Source organism: Acomys minous (genome assembly GCF_964271855.1).
Source record: "Acomys minous genome assembly, chromosome: 9".
Lineage (NCBI taxonomy): Eukaryota > Metazoa > Chordata > Mammalia > Rodentia > Muridae > Acomys > Acomys minous.
The window spans coordinates 88391648-88408733 of NC_140490.1; the positions used below are offsets into that span (position 1 = coordinate 88391648).

The 17086-nt window shown below is 50.0% G+C and overlaps 1 protein-coding gene across 3 annotated transcripts in view; it reads left to right on the forward strand.

Annotated features, from left to right (window-relative positions):
• Window positions 1-17086, forward strand: part of NUAK1 (NUAK family kinase 1) — a 70655-nt gene that overhangs the window by 3543 nt on the left and 50026 nt on the right. Inside the window, exon 1 of one of the 3 annotated variants that reach the window (XM_084796297.1) lies at window positions 13147-13165. The exons of the other annotated variants lie outside the window; for them this stretch is intronic. The gene's annotated coding sequence lies outside the window, so the exon portion shown is untranslated. Of the gene's footprint in view, window positions 1-13146; window positions 13166-17086 lie in introns of those variants that run through there. 3 annotated transcript variants of the gene reach the window in all.

The window sequence follows — 17086 nt, forward strand, 5'->3', positions numbered from 1 at the left end:
GCCCTGGCTGGCATTCAAAGCCTTGACCGATCCCTTATTGGCACTGGATCTTTAGGGGAAACTATTTAACTGTGAAATGGCAGTTTCTTCAGCTGGAAAGCAGGGTTCGGGCAGTACCAACTTCTCGGACTTTTGAGTTGCATAAGATAACTGAAATAAAGTCTCAAACGGGAAAAGAAAACATTCTAGTGTTCCTCCCTGGTGGGTTGCCTCTCTTATTCTCATTTGGGTTTCGTCCAGATTTTAATGCCACCAGAGAGACAGGTTGCATTGGGCAATTAGCCTTGGATCTTGCAGAGAGGGGGGGAGGGGCAAGGGAGCTACTCACTTTGCCAGCACAATTAGTTAATTAGGGAGTCGAAGGCATAGGAGGGCAAGACAGTCTTCCAGATTCAGATAGGATCTGAATGTGTTTCTACACGGTTGAATTTGGGCCCCATTTATTGCACAACCTTTGTTTGGATAAAGTTTTGGGCAGGCTGGGTGGGGGGGATGAGCTCCTGGGTCATCATAGGGCATGTGCTTTTCGGGAGCCAATTCCTTGGACCTTCAGGGCACGCAAAGTATTGCTAAAACAAACACAACACAACAACAACAAAATAGCGAACCCAAACACACACACACAACTTTTGGGAGAGCATGTGACTCAAGTGAGTGCTGCCAAAAGCAACTCCCTCAGCCCAGCCACGGCAAACTGTACATCCGAGAGCTATCTGAACAAGTCGGCTCGCCAAACTAAGGTTATATACACACATCATGTGCATAATGGCTGCGTAAGGTTCAAGCCCAGTGCCTAGAGTGCCAGAGATCGTGGCTGCTGTGTCATCCCAACCTGTCCCAGAAATGTTAAGTGACGTAGGCATGCCTGAAGTGATTGGGATTGGGTGAAGAAAACCAATAAGGGGTGTCTGTTCTTTGTTTAACTATGTGGTCCTCACTCCTTTAGGGCTTAATGTCCAGTAGCAGAAATGAACTGCATCTGCAAATAAGTGAATGGGTTCGGTTAGACGGTGGTGTGGCTAAGATGGGATACTGCCTGCCATGCGCACTCACCGTGCTAAATGTGGAGCCAGGAGTGAGCGAGGAGCTTACGGTCTGCTAAAGAGATGGAGGAAACAGTTCTCAGGCCAGACCTCGTACTCCATGGAGGATTCATCAGTTCAGGGGATGGAGCTTAGGTCATTAAAACAAGAAGCTCTTGTTCCTACTGTTACAATCAGAAGAGTGTGTGTGAGCATGTAAATGTGTGAGTATGTGTGTGTTTGAGTGTGAGTTTGAGTGTGCAAGAGAATATGTAAGTGTGTGTGATAGACTATGCAATAGTGTAAGTGTGTAAATGTGTATGTGTGAGTGTGTGAGATAGAATATCAGGAGAGAGTGTGTCAGTGTGTAAGTGTGTGTGACTATGTGTGTGTGTGAGAGAGAACATGTAAGAGAGTGTATGTGTGAGAGACAGATATGTAAGAGTGTGTATATGTGTGAGAGAGACTCTGTGTGTGTGTGTGTGTGTGTGTGTGTGTGTGTGTGTGTGTGTGTGTGTGTCCCTGTGAATATGTGGGACTACCTGTTCATATGAGTGAACATGTGGAAACCAGAGGAAAATCTCGGTGTCATGCCTTTGGTGTGAGTGCCGCATTGGCACGGATTGGCAGGCCAGTCAGCCCCAGGGGCCTTACCTGACTCCACCTTCCCAGTGCTGGGATTGTAAGAGCATGCCGCCATGTTGATCCTGGGGCTCAAACTCAGGCAAGTGATTACCACCAGAGCCACTTCCCGGCTGCCATCAGCTGATGGTTTTGAAATCGTGAGGTATGACATGCTGAGCCTAGAACTTTACAGACACGCACCCTCATTTTACCCTCACCTCTAGTTGGATCCGTTTTACAGATGGAGAAAATAACACACCAGTGGGTAGAGAGCTGAGGGTCGCAGCTGGGCAGGGTCTCCTAAGTCTGTTTGTCTGTCTGTCTGTCTGTCTGTCTGGAAGAGACATCAGGGACCTTCCTTAGGTCACACAGCTGGTGACTCTGGTGACATTCCACGTCGCTGGTGACACCTGCTCAGCTGTGGGCTGATCCTTTATTGAGGCGAGTTCTTGCTGCACTTCAGGAAGTGGACATAGAGGCAGGACAGTGACAGCTAAGTCTTCTGGAATAACACAGAGCAAAGGACTATCCCAGAGGGGTGGAGATTATAGGTTACCATCCCTGACCTCAGAAAGTGCTGGAAGTTGTCGACGACAGAAGGCATGGCTGGTAATGGAAGCAAATGGAAGCAAAAAGTCTGCGGACAGACAGACAGACCTGCCCTACACACTCCTTTGCTGTTTTATTAACTACCAGCTAAGGGGAAGAGAGGCTGGATTTGGGTTTCAGAAGCCTGGACCCCGGGCACATCACTGGGAGGGCAGGGTGAGCAGGTCAGATACTGTGGAATGTGAGGTTCATGCTGGGCTGAGGTCGGATGCAAGATTGATCAGGTAGACTGGGGGCCCATAAGAACTGATAGTGGGAGCAGCTAATGCTTCTCGAGTGTTCATACTCAGTGATCTAACTCCCTGACACACTGTATCATCCCATCTTCCAGAAGAGCAAACTGAGGCCCAGCCAGGTTATCTAGCCTCAGCAGCAAGGCCAGTGTTTGTACCTGGAAACCTTAACCGTAACTCTCTTGGAAGTAAGCTGAGCTAGATGCAGGTCATGGCGGGGAGGCGTTCTATGCCTGGGGGCTTGGGGTGCAGACTTGGAGTAGGGAGGGTCTCGCAAGAGTTGGGGTATGAGGAGAGAAGAACTGGAAACATCTTGTGAGAGACATGAGCCGAGGATGGTGAGGTGTTGCCTCTTAGACATTTTAATGACTCGGACCAAGGAGCTCTTCCTGTGACACACACTGCATTCTTTGTCCCCCACCCCCACCCTACCCCCCCCCAAAAAAAGCTGACCCTGAATGCCTGGGGGAGGCAAGTTCATTTTCTTAGCCTGTAGTGGAAAAAAAAAAAAGCACCCACATTATGCCGGATTTCTTGGTCTGCCTTAGGCTATGGTAAGAGATAAGCAGTTCAGTGAAGGTTGCTTGGCCATGTTACAGCCCGTCTAACTGTCTTGGACCCATCTCACACTGCCGCCCGCCCACCAGAGATGCCTTGCACGAAGCGGGCGCCCCGCAACCAAGCCTTGTAGGATGGAGCCGAGATATCTAAGTCTAGCAAGGGCATATCAGAGAGGTGTAGCGACTGGAGCTTAACTTCCCTGACCCCGAGGAACATTTGCATTAGTTGGCCAGGAAACACAAGCCTGGAGATGAATGGAGGGAAGTCTGCACCGACGACGGGCAGACCCTTCCCTGCACGAATTCCTTTGCTGTTACATTTGCTCACGTATTCGTCGGCGGGGGTGGGGTGGGGGGGGGACGTATATATCCAGGGCTTGTCGGGTTCCTGGCTGTGGCTTCCTGTCCTCAGTGGCTTCAGAGTCAGACAGCAGAGTTCTCGTTCGTCTTTCCCACATGAAAGGCTGGGGAGCGTCTGTGAGTTATGACTTGCGAAGTATCTGCTTTAAAGCTGAATGCATTTATCATTGCGCGGGGCCAGACGACACTGGCAAGAGCAACAGTGAGAAGATCCCAGGCCCCCGGGAGAAGGAGGAGGGGGCTGGGCCAGATGACCCACCCGTGAGTGGAGTCTGGCTGAATTGATAAAATTCCCTGGAAACAGCCCAGGAGCAACCAGATGTTGGCTTCATGGCGAGATTCTTCAGTAAACTTTTAACTGTATGTAAAAGCTAGGGCTGGGCAGTTTCACTCCTAGGTCTACCCAGGAGAAATATAAACACATGTCCGCGTAGAAACGTGCTCACAAAGGGTTGGAACCGAATTGCCCGTAAGCCTCCCTAAGTCAAAGGCACACACATGTTCCCCTCCCTGTGAATGGATACATGAAATATGGCGTGTTCGCTTTACTTAGAATATTCTTAGGCTCTTCCTGGGTAATTTTGCTTGTTGAGTATTATGTGGGGTGTTATTCAGCAATGAAAACAAAGCCGGACCATGCCGGACCACGGTGCAACCTTGAAGGCATCATGCTAAGTGAAAGAAGCCAGTTAGGAAAGACCTACCGTGCAACATATGATTCCACGTCTGTGAAATGTCCAAAGTGAGCAGCCAGTCCACAGAGACAGAAAGATTCTCAGGGTTGATGGTGGAGTTGGCAGAAAAAGGAAAGTGGCTGTTGACTGATATGTTTCTTTGGCGGGGGTGGGGGGGGTGGGGGGAGGTGGGGGGGTGGGGGGGCAGGTCATGAAAATATTTTCAAACTGTAATGATGATTGCACAACTTTGAGAATAGGCTAGCCCCCACCGCTGGCATGACCATAGTAGGTCTTCAGAGTGGATGGATGAATGGATGAGTGAATGAATGAATGAATGAATGAATGAATGAGTGGACAACTGCTGCTGGAATAGTGATTCAACAGTCCCGAGAAGGAAAAGTGTAAGAAGGCCAGAGGCAGCAGGAGTTTCCCCTGCTGGCCTCGTCACCCTCTGTCCTCCTCACCATGCCACAGGGTGGACCAGCCAGGACGGCAGCACGGCTCTCCATGATGCAGCTGTGTGCCTGGAGAGAAGACGATGTGGAATTGTCCGTGGCCTGCTTCCTTGGCATCTGCTTGCTATTTGCTTCTTGGGAGCTCTGAGAGCTCCTTGTCTGGGTCAGTCCTGAGCTGTCAGGCTTCCTCTGCCTCCCCCTCCCACCACCCCACCCACCCATCTACCCCCCACCCCCTGCCACCTCTGCCTGAGGAGCCCTGCTGATCAGCTCTGTAGCTTGTACAGGCTCTAGATGCAGAAGCCATCTCTGAGGTTTCCAGAACACTCTCCCCCAGGCTGTAAACCAGGTGCTTGAGGAATTCTAAACTAGCTGGCTTGTGGAGTTAGTGTATTACTGGAAGGAAAAAAAAAAGTGCCATCAAGACCTGCCTTTTCGGCTTGAGAGAAGAATTCTGCATCATTTGCTTTCATTGCTGACTTAGAGACGTCTATTGGGAAGACACTGAGAAGAGGCTGTGAGAGATTTTTATCAGCTCCTTTCCTGGAGGGGCTGGAATTGGGACCTGGTGGCTCAACTTCCATTCCCTTTGGATGGCAATTTAGAAAAGTACTTGGTAGCTTCAATGGTCCTCTGCCCCAAACTGCCTGTGCCCGGCTCTGACCAACAGTGCAGCTCAAGAACCACAGGAGCCTTTTAAAACTGTTTTTGAAAAACATTTATTAATTTTTAATCTTATGTGTGTGGATGTTTGTATGCATGTGTGTCTGTGTACTGCCTGTGTGCAGTACCAGCAAAGGACAAAAGAGGGCGTCGAATGCCCTGAAACTAAAGTTACAGAGGGTTGTGAGCCTCCGTGTGGGTGATGGGTGCTAAACACGAGTCTTCTGGAAGAGCGCGCTGAGCCACTGCCCCAACTCCCACAGAAGCCAGAATGTACCCTTGCTGTTGCCTTTGCACTGTGCTTTGGGACAAACTTGATGAACCTATGGACACTCACGTCCCAGCCTTCTTAGGATGGTGGCAGGGACCCCACTCGCGAATTAAGAACTGCTCTTTGCAACCTGCAGAGTCAGGATGCGCTGTGACGTGGGACTACCCACGTACATCAAGGACATGAGTGTGGGACTTCTGAGGGAGATCTGTGGCCTTTAGAGAGTGGCTGGTGTTTTCCTTGGGTGAGATGCCGCTAAGGAATGCAAGGCACCAGTGGCCTCCGTACCTTTGGCAGCCAGCACGCAATTTAGTGCACATGGTAGGCGCCTTTGTGTCACCTGTAAATGGAGGGACAGAGACAGAATGACCTCCAAGGTCCCACCTGCCCTTGCAGTGGTTCTCAATCTGTGGGCCGGGACCCCCTTGGCGAAACATATCAGATACGTATTTTACGATCTGTAACAGTACCACAATTGGAGTTACAAAGTGGCGGTGAACTAATTTTATGGTGTGGGGTGGGAGGTGTCGCCACATGAGGAACTGTATTAAAGCATTGCAGCACTAGGAAGGTTGAGAACCGTTGTGCTCTTGGGGGAAAAAAAATCAGTTCTAGGAGTCCATCAGCGTGATGCTTCATGCTCTGTGGTGGGGCTGCAGGCAGTAGCTCTCTCAGTGGAGGGAGGACCGGTAGCTTCAGTGCTCGGGGGGGGGGGGGGGGGGGAGGGGGCTTCCCTTCTAGACAAATGGTCCCACGGGACCTCCGACTGTTTCTCACTGCCCTGCACTCTAGTTCTGCCTTACAGCGTCCCCATCTTTCTTAGTAGGTCTACACTGAGATCTGGAGAACATATACCCTTCCCTTCCCTCAGTGTAATGAGAGTGGCAGTAGCGGGACTCACTTCCCCCTTGACATAAGAATTCATGACACTTTTGCTTTGGGTATGGTGGTGCAAGCCTTTAATCCCAGCTCTCAGGGAGGCAGAGGCAGAGGCAGGTGGATCTCTGTGAGTTCCAGGCCAGCCTGGTGTACAAAGCGAGTCCAGGACAGCCAAGGCTACACAAAGAAACCCTGTCTTGGGGTGTGTGTGTGTGTGTGTGTGTGTGTGTGTGTGTGTGTGTGTGTGTGTGTGTGATTTATGACAGAACATTTGCTGAGAGTGGCCCCCAGCTCGTAAGCACGGACTGTGATTATTCCGGGGTTCACAGGGGCCATGCTCATAGTCTGCTAAGATGCCCAGAAAGAATGCCTCTCTTGTGCTGGAGGCTGTTTTTTTTTTTTAGGCTGGGGTTTTAAATGTGAAATATAAGATGTCACTCAACATACGTGGTATAAGATTCATTCTAGAAGCATGGAGAAAGACGGAAGCGGGGGGTGGGGGGAGCTCAGAGAGAAAGAGAGAGACCGAGAGATAGAGACAGTAAGAGAGGAAGAAGAGAACAAGGGAGGGAGACTAGATGGGTTTGCCTTCTTTATAATCCTGGGCAGGGGCACACCTAGTGGCAGACAGGTAATGACGTCATTGGTTGCTAGGCAGACTGGGGGCAGTATGCTTAGCCCTCTCAGCGATTGGCTCTGCATTTGGTCATGTAGACACTGTTTCTCCTTAGGCTTCAGCAAGTGATTTGGGGTCAGGGACATTTGGTGTTCCAAGACAGCTTGGCTCCTTGGTCTCTGGTGACACACAGGAAGTGGGTGAGAGACCCAGGGTTTCGTCTCTTTTCTGGGGCAACAGGTGTTTTCTGGTCACCACGAAGACTCCACTAATAGGCTTGCTACTATTTCACCCTGAGAGGTGAACGGATGGCACCGGTCATTGCTGCCCATTTCTCGCTTGTGGAGCCATATGATAAGTGCCTGACCCGCATCGCCACACATTCGGGATGAGAGAGATGTGGCCGCGAGGGGAGCCGAGTCGCGGGGTCACACCAGTCATCACCTGGATGTGAGGGAGAGAACCCAACCCGTGTTTACCTGAGCTCGGGACCTGGAACTTTCTCTGCTTCCTAAGAAAGAGTAGGACCATCGCTGTTGTTTCCTTTTCTTGTAGCAAGTCTCTCCCAAGCAATAGGTTTAAAAAAAAATGTTTATTCAACTGTTTGTTGATAGGCTTTTCATGTGCTGGGCGCCAGGAAGGAGGAGCTAGGCCTGAAGTAGCTCACCGAATCTCTTGATTCTAGAACGCATGTCGAACCCTTGCCATTTCTAGATCTGTAGCATTGTACCCTGTCCCAGTCTCTCCCTGATAGTCCACTTAAGAGGATAGATTCATCCCCCCCACCCCCCCCCACCCCCGCTCTCTCTCTCTTTTAAATAATCTCTCAGAATTTCATCACTGCCTGTGAAATACCCAATATGCAGCCTTGGCTTCCTCAGCGTTAGTGGAAAGAGATGCTGGCAAACAAGGAGCTGGCAGAGAGGCCTCCAAACAGCACAGTTCCCTAACGCATTTCCTATCGACCTGCAAGTAATGTCTTCGCCTCGCAGGGAGTGGTGGACAGAAGACGGAACAGCCATTGGGTTGTCTGAGAAGTTCTGAGCCCAGCACATGAACGCCTTCATCCTAAGTGATGCATCCACTCTGGGTGGCCAGAGCCCCACTTTGTGTCTTCCCGGGAGAATCAAGTGGAGGGGGATGTGCAGGCCAGCTGGTAGCAGGTGTTCTGGAGAGGAGAGGGACTAAGAGGAAAACTCGTTGGGTGATGGCCACTTTCTTGGATGTACAGGCAGGTCCAGGGCAGAGAGAGGATCCTGGCCGGAAACCTTATTGAGTCACAAGCCTGCGCCGCGCGCACAAACTGCCTCCCCACATTCTTTTTCCATTTTATTTTTATTATTGTATTTCCTTCCTTCCTTCCTTCTTTTATAAAATTTATTTATTGTATATGAGCATTTTATCTGCAGAAGAGGGCATCAAATCACATTACAGATGGTTGTGAGCCACCATGTGGTTGCTGGGAATTGAACTCAGGGCCTCTGGAAGAGCAAGCAGCGCTCTTAACCACTGAGCCATCTCTCCAGCCTCCTTCCTTTCTTTTCTTTCTTTCTTTTTTTTTTTTTAAAGTATGTGTGTGGTAGGAGATGGTTGCTGGGCGTGGGACCCTGTGCAGCCTAGTTCTCTACCACTGAGCAACATCCCCAGCCTTTGCCTTTTTTTTGACCTTGCTTTCTTGTCTTTGCACCTGTGCGACTATCACAGCCATGTCGTAGACAAGGATGTAGAGGCTTAGAGGGGGTGACCAATGGCTCTCCCGGGTCAGAGCTGGAATTCTAAGGTCATGAGTTAGAGGGGGTGGGGTACTGGCTGCATTTGTGAAGGAGCTGCAGTATCAGACACTGCCCCAAGCGAGAGCGATAACGGTGATGTTGACATGGACGGGTTTCTGCTTCTGTGCAGCTTACAGTGTAGCCTTTTGCGCGGGCTGTATGTTGTGTGTCTTGTTCATACGTTACAGCGCAGCAACAGGAGCCAGTGTGCCTACTGCTCATCCTCTTCCATTGTAAGACGCGCTCCACTGCACAGGGCCTCTCCCCAGCCTTATTTTCCGACGTATCCCATGTGGCTAAGAAACATGGGCAGCGGGAGTACAGGAGTGATTGCAGGATCTATTTTGCTAATGGGAGGCCGAAGTCAGGCCTGGTGGAGCTGGCCTATAATCCCATCTATTTAGGAGCCTGAGGCAGGGGGATTGTAAATTCAAGGCCTTCCTGGGCAGTTCAGCAAGCCTCTTACCTCAAAATCAAAAAGTACAAGAAAGGGCTAAGATGGTACCTTGATGGGAGGTCACTTGCCTAGCATGTACAATGCCCTGAGTTCAATCCCTAGCCCTGGAAAAAAAAATCACAGGCTATAAATGTTCTGGAATTTAACGAAGCCAAGGAAGAAAAGAATTAAGCTGTGCAAGTCCCGTTTTCCTGGAAAACACTGTTTTCAAAAGTTTCTTAAAAATTACTTTTATTTACATTGAGGACTGGTGTCTTTACAAACGAAGGTGCAGCAGGGAAGCCGGGGGTTGTTGCGGCTGCTAGGCGAAGGAGGAAGGGCCCAGGCAGGACCTTTCGGCTGCTCATCTGGTGATGCCATTTGCAAACCACAAACAAAACAAACCGAAAACACAATTAACCTCCCCCCCTCCTTCCCCATTTGCTTCAAATCGGAAAAGCAGCTGCTTCTTAAAACAGCTCAAGAAGGAAAAAATTATAACAAATATTTAGCATTTCTCTGGTGGCGGCAGTCTGACATTCCTTCCAGCCCCACAATGAGTTCTAATTTTATGAAATGTTTGGATCGGCCACCAATTTTTTTCTGGAGGAATTTAAGAGGCTTGTGTCTGTGCTTTATGCCTGATGGCAGAGAAATGTCACAAATATCTGCCCAGTATCTCGGACCCGGTGGGCTGTGCTCGCCCAGGACAAAATGACCACCAATAGAGTGACAGGGAAGACAGAGATCTCTCAGCTGTGGCTGACAGTGGGATGCTCTCAGCGTCAGTCCCCAGGGCTTGGCTGGGCTGCGTACCACTTCCAGTCGTTCATGGGCTATAAAAACTCCAGCCCTGGCACAATGCCTCGTGCCTGACTTTGCCAGGGGACGGTAGGGCATCAGTAATTGGGTGAAAGGCATTTTGATAGCACCTGTGCGCTGTACGCCCCTTGCTCACAGTGCATGTTGCCTCCCCTGGCTCCCCATAGTTTTTCTCTCTCATCTGCCCCAGACCAGCACTATCAACCATGGACACTTGTGACTATTAAGATGAATTACCATGAAATCAAACTAAAGACTTAGCTTCTTGCTTGTACAAGCCACCTTTTAAGTGTCCAGTAGGCCTACATGGCTGGAGTCTACCACTGGATTGTGCCAAGATAGATCAGTTCCACCAAACCAAGTTAGTTCTGTTTGGCGGAACTTACTGGTTTGTAGATGCCAATTTTAATGAGGTAGGGACAGGCTGCCCCGCTCCCCACAGCTCCCAGTGGCCGCCTGTTAAGCACCTTTCCCACTGCTTTGCAATATCTTCACCCAACTCCCCCTGCTCCCACCATGTCTAAATAGGGGCTTGAGAAATAGCATATAGTTAATGAACTTTAAGATGAACGAGAAAATGCCTGTATTAGCATTGTTTGGTGTATGCATGACAGCTTCCTCCCCCCCCCCAAAAAAAACTACAATAATTCTAGGGTTCCCATTGGCTAGAATTTAGACGGTATTTGTGACTGTGGTCCTGTGTGTCATGTAGAGCGCCAGCCTCTGGGGATGTAGTGATGAGGCCCTTCTAGTTAGGATGCTTTATCTAATCCAACAAGTTTAAATTTGGGAGGACAAGCCAGTCTATAGGCTGTAGCCGTGAATGTATACAGACTGTCATTGACAACCAACTCGCCCCACCCCCCACTGCTGCCCCCACTGCTGCCAGGGGTCTGATCAGCAGGATCGGGGTCGAGGTGGGGGGGAGCCTCACTCGAGAATACTTAATAGCGTTTGCTTATTAACCAGGGTACTCAGGTGAACAAAGCAGAAGGGAGATGACAACAGTTGGCCCTTCAAGGACCAGCTCTGGACAGTGGCGGTACTGTCTGGCGACATATGACACAGTTTCTTCTGTCTGTGTTTCCTAACAAGTCGAGTGAGCTGAGCCTCTTGGTTCTCGCCTTGGGTTAGAGGCTTGCGATGCCTTTTCCTGTCATGCCAACATGATGTGATCATTGCACCAAGTACAGAAGAGCGATCGCCTACCAGGGACGTTCCGAATGTGCCCATGGGCACCTTAAGGGACGCACACCACCGTCACTCCTATTTTACAAATGGACAAGCTGAGGCAGAGAAAAGCACAGCCTTTGTTCATGTTTACAAGTGGATCCGAATCCTGAACCGCTGTGATACCACCACTCAGGGCCCCTGTACCTATGCAAACTCTCCGGAATGCCAAATGCGCGCTCTTTTCCAGTTGCTTAGAGACAAGTTCAGGTATATTTAGGAACGGCTTGTTTAGAGAAATAACACATGTAGACAGTATGATCTACAGTGTCCGCCTCTGGATCACTGTCCGTCCCCACATGTCTGTCTCTGTGTCTAAAGAACATAAATCATTCATTTATTCAGAGGATGCTCCTATAGGCCTACTGTGTGCAAAGCATATAGCTTAGGTATAGCTTTATAAAGATTCCTTGAGCAAGTGTGACCACAGGTCACCATGCCCCCTGGAGTGGAAAGCACCACTTGTAGCAAGGGGGCCATAGAGGCTCCTGATGATGTCCCCTCTAGGTCTGGTCACGCTAGCACCTTGCTCCTAGCAGCATGACTCCCCCATACTTTTGCCTCTGATATGTTTTCTCTGTAGGGACCTGGTTGTTCAAACCATTCCACAAGGCCCGGCCTGGGGCCTTTTGCCCTCTTGCATCACAGGCTGCCCGTAACTCGGCAGCTGGCTTGTTTTCTTTCTAGGCCCCAGTTGTAGTGACCTTTGCCTGTCTGTTTATTTCAGGGAAATTATTCCATCCGACAAATATCGATTCTCTCTTGCGGGGGGGGGGGGGCGGCTGCAGAAGCACATCTGGAGGGACTGCTTTTAGTGGGGTGGCCTGGAACGGCCTCTCAAAGGAGGTGGCAGCTGCTTCCTTTCTCTCAGCCTGTTCTCGCTTTGCCCTCTGACATCTTCCTCTAGGGCTTGGCGTTTGAAGCCTGTGGTACCGTTTTCAGACATATGTCTGCATAGCTTTGTTTGCTAGCGGCCTTGATAAGAATAGCCGTGAGCATGCTTGGAACGTATACCGTGCTGCATGTATGTGGGCCCGTGCATTTCCCATAGCTTAGCTCATTACCCTTTGCTTGTTCTTAGCAGTGTCAGGACAAGCTGGGGGTGGGGGGTGGGTCTTAAGTCTAAATTCAGCTTTGGTAGCCTTACGGGGGGGGGGGAGGGGGGAGGGGGGGAGGAGTCATGATTGTGCATGGCTTAGAGGATGCTGTGTTTCATGATGGAGAGACCGCATTCAGCCTGCCCCGAGCTCCAGTCAAGGAAATGTAGGGTTGGGTGAATCGGATGTTTAATGTGGAAATAGTCATGAGTTATAATAGAGAGTTCTGGATGCCTGTATATTTTTCCAGGTGGATGAAGCCCACTTGTAGATGTAGAGTTCTCTTAAACAAAACAAAACAAACAAAAAAAACAGAAAAAAAAACTGCAGGAGTTTATTGAGAAACTCTTTGTCAGGGAAACCACTCAGAACCCTCTCTTTGGTGCCCTCAGCTCACTTCTGAGTGCTCCTTGGTAGTATTCAGGAATCTTCATGTCCGTTATTTATAGTTTCTCTGTCTTCTCCATCAACTTTTATTCTCTCTCTCTCTCTCTCTCTGTGCACTAATGCACGCACGCATATGTGTGCACTTGCATGCACCTGTACGTGTGGAGGTGATGCTAACAAGTTGATGTTAGATGCCTTCCTCTGTGTGTGTGAGTATGTGCATGTAAGAGCAGGTACCCAAGGAGGCCAGAGGCATCCAGTGTCTCCTGCTGAGCCTAGAACTCTTGGAATAGGCAAGGCTGCCTCCTCCCATCTGCTTAGAGCCTCGCTTTTGTAAGAGCCGTCTTACTTGCTTCTTCGTCTTCTCTGCAGATGGGGCGCTCGCGTCAGGCTGCCTTCAGATGTCCGCTCCTGGATGCTTTAGCTGAACTGTATGAGTCCGCTAAACAAATGTAAGCGTTTGAGGGGAACGTAAGAGAAGAACTGTGTCTCAAACCAAATGTTTTACACGGAGAACATCTGGGGAACGTCCGTGTCTGTGTGTACATCAGAAAGCAGCTTGGCGGGGCTCCACTGGGATGCCTCTGGTCCCCTGTTTGGCCGTTGTGCTGTGAGGGCTTGGTTCTTCTGAAGTACTGCCTTCCAAGGCAAACGCTCGGGGAAGAGTGTCTCCTGTGTAGCTCTGCACTCTGAAGTGTTCTGGTTTGTTCCCTGGCCAAATCTCCACATCTTAGGAACAGTTTGATAGCCTGAGCCCCTCCCTCTGAACCCTAGTCTCCAGAGAAAAGCAGTGTTATATAATGCAGATTCCTCCTTTACCAGGTGCCTCTGTAGATGTGACCCAGTGGAAGCAACATTAGCCCTAGAGTCCAAGGGTCTGGCTTGGAACTATAGTGTTGACCTGTGGGAACATGAGACCATTTTTCTCGGGAGTCCATTGTCAGATTAGGTTGGTGACAGTGGGGTTGAATAGGAAAAGATTAGTTCTTGCAAGAGTGAAGCCTTAGAGTATTCATCCTGATCGATTCATCTCTACTCCTTCATTGACAGAAAGTTCCAGACTCTTTCCTAGCCTTTGGGGGGGATGCAGAAGTCAAGACAGTGATGATTCCTGCTTTGTAGCTTGCTTGCTATGCCTGAGGTACTGATGCCAAAGAACCGAGTCTCTTCTTTGGTGGGTTGTATTTTAACCATGGCCTGGGTAGTATAAAGACTGGTAAAACTTTGTAGGCCTGAACAAGATTCGGCAGAAAATGTGGAATCTCGGGCTTTCACGCAAAGCATGTCAAAATGGTCCTCTTTTATTTTCTTTCCCCCAAAGAAATCCCACAGTTTCCCGGGCATTATCGTGTTCCCGAGAGCTATGTATGAGAGGAAGTTTGAAGAATCCAGAATCCGGAAGGGTTCCAATGGTGGCGTTTTGACCAGTCCTGGCCAAGTGAACCAGTCACAGCCCATGTTAACAGAGACTGACCCTACTTAACGGGAATGAGAGATCATAAGCCACCCAGAGGGAAGGGCCGGGGCACTCTGCAGAAGTGGATCAATGCTTTGCCTAGAGTGGTTTCCCCGCAGTTGCTTGGAGAGGGAACGGACTTGCTGCCACAGTTTTGTAGAGGCACGGCCCCCAGCCTCCATTTCTGATTGTGTCTGTGCCCACCTGCCTTCACCGGCTAGATGGACAATGGGAGGGGATACCTGTAGATACATATTTTAAGCTGGAGGTGGCTTAAATATGAGCTGGGGGGAAAGGCTTCATTCAGGTAGGTCCGTCTTTCTGTTCAGAAATTTGGACTCAACTCACTCACCAGCTGCCCACTTGTTGCCAAGAACTGTGCCAATGACAGGGTCACCGTGGTCAGGGTTTAAGAATATGGCTCCTTGGCTTGGCAAGATAGATTTCTGCTCTTTCCCAGTTGTCCCTAACTGTACCAGCAGTTCCCTACCCTCCCTCGGGCATCGTTTCTGTTCACCGAGAAAGCATCCTAATGCTGTCGCAAGACTAATGAGTGAGAGGCTGAGAGATTTAACAGAATGGTACCCGGGGCCAGGCATATAGTAAGAACGTGATAACTGGTAATTACCGTGATCACTGTTAGCAATTACTGTGAGTCACTCTGAAGCTTCCCTGGGCGTGCTCCATTGGAAAGACGGGGAGGTCACAGGCAAGTGATTTGGGGAGCAACTGGGGATTCCGCGCCTCGGAGACTCATGACAGAAGAAGACTCGGTGGCAGGCGGAATGAGGTAGCCCACTGGTGGCCTTTTAGGTTCCAACCTGCCTTTTAAAATTCTCAGACTACATCTTAGTTGTAAGTCTTTGTATGGACTGTGCGTTTGGGTACTGGCTCCATCCTGGATGCACTACACTTTGGTTTGCATATGCTGTAGAGGTGTTTTCAGTGTGAGTAGAGTTTATGAATTATGGTAAGGGGGGGTGATGGAAGGGGACCCAGGAGTCCAACACAGGGCTGTGTCTCGGGGAATCCGTGTAGAGAACTCAGCAAGACTGAAAAGATACCTGTGGATGTTAGAACGTAGGAGGATCCTCCTGTCAGAGAATATGGCAGCCACAAGCCGGGCGGTGGTGGCGCATGCCTTTAATCCCAGCACTCGGGAGGCAGAGGCAGGCAGATCGCTTGAGTTCAAGGCCAGCCTGGTCTACAAAGTGAGACCAAGACAGCCAAGGCTACACAGAGAAACCCTGCCTTGAAAAAACAAAAACAAAAAAAAGAATATGGGAGCCGCAGACGTCCACAGAGACACGATGACATTCGTCCACCCAGGCCACTCCTAGAGTCCCTAGGATGATCACCGATGCGTTATTCAGTTTTCTCACGGGGTGGGAAACCAAGGATGTAAAACTGGCCAAGTCTCTACTGGGTGGGGCTCCAGGAAATGCCAGCCCAAGAGGAGTACACTCCATGGGGGTCGCCTCGTCATTGCTTGGGACTGTCTGTAGCCAGAAGGGTTGCTGTCACCAGCATCCTCAGGTAGACTTGTGCAGTGCTAATTAGGGGGCTGAGGGACCTGAAGGCCTTTCTGTCTTCTGACTGGGATCCTCCCAAATAATGCACAGCAAGGCCTTCCCATTGCAAGGGACAAAGGTGATGGTGCTACTAAGATGCTGAGGCCAAGGGGTGAGGCCGAGGTGACGGAACGAAGCCTGTGACATCTTGACTCCCACTGTACTGTGGCCTCGCACACCATAGCCATTAATTGTAAGTTTTCCTAAGAACAGGAATTCTGTCGGGATTAAAATATAACTTCTGACAGCTCTTTCCTTGTCAGTAAAACCATCCATGATAAAGATAGAAAATGAGCTTTCCTGGAAGAAGTGGGTCCATGAGCCTGGAAGGCTTCACCTGTCCTATTCTCCATCAGGGGCCTAACACACGGTAGCATGTGCAACTTGACTTGCTCGGCTGGCCAGCTTTTCTGCGTCCATACCAAAGCATGGCCCATGCTGTGCTGTAGCTCCGTGGCACACCTTTCCTCTTGTGTCATCCCTCTGCCTCTGCCTGTTGTATTTCACTGTCTCAACAGTCTAAGCACTTGGTCCAGACCGCCCCCCACCCCCCCAGCCAAGGTCAGCTCAGTCGACTAATTTCCTTTCCCTTTTGGAATCTGAACTTGGCCTGAGATCTTTTGTGTTCTTTGCCCATTGCTTCTTCTCCAGCAATTCCAGCTAGAACTTTCTTGGGTTCCAAAGTCCATAAATACAAGTGGTCCAGCCCTGACTTACTACAAGCCCTGCTATAAACAGCAGGTTGGGAATCAGAGGTTGGGACGGAGATCTTCCAGCTTATTGGCTCTCCCTGGCTTGGCTCGTCCCTTCTGCCCTCTTCTCAGGACAGCTGTCACCCGGGAGAAAACCAGCTACACTGCATGGGCTGGGGACATGGAATAGTGGGGTATGAAAGTGTTTGCTGTGCAAGCATGAGAAACTTTGGATCCCCAGCACCCAGATAAAAGGCTGGGAGTGTGCGTTAATCCACCTGTAATCCCAACACTCAGCAGGCAGAGATAAGCAAACTAGACTGGCTAATGCCAAGGGCTCTGGGGTCAAGGGAAAGACCCTGCCTTAATATATATGATGGAGAGTGACCGAGAAAGACAAAGGCAACCTCTGCCCTCCACATGCATGTACACACACATATACAGGTACTCACCTCCCCCCCCCCCCCCGCATGTGCCGCCACCCCCCCCCAATAAGCATGCATACACACCACACACACAGTCACTAAAATAAATCAGTCGCGCTGCAGGATTGAGCTCAGCGGTATGCTTGGCTTTCAGAAATGTGCACAGCTAAAAATAAACAGTAGTTTGGTGATTCTAGGCACAGCTCCCAGCCTTGCATTTTGAGTGCTT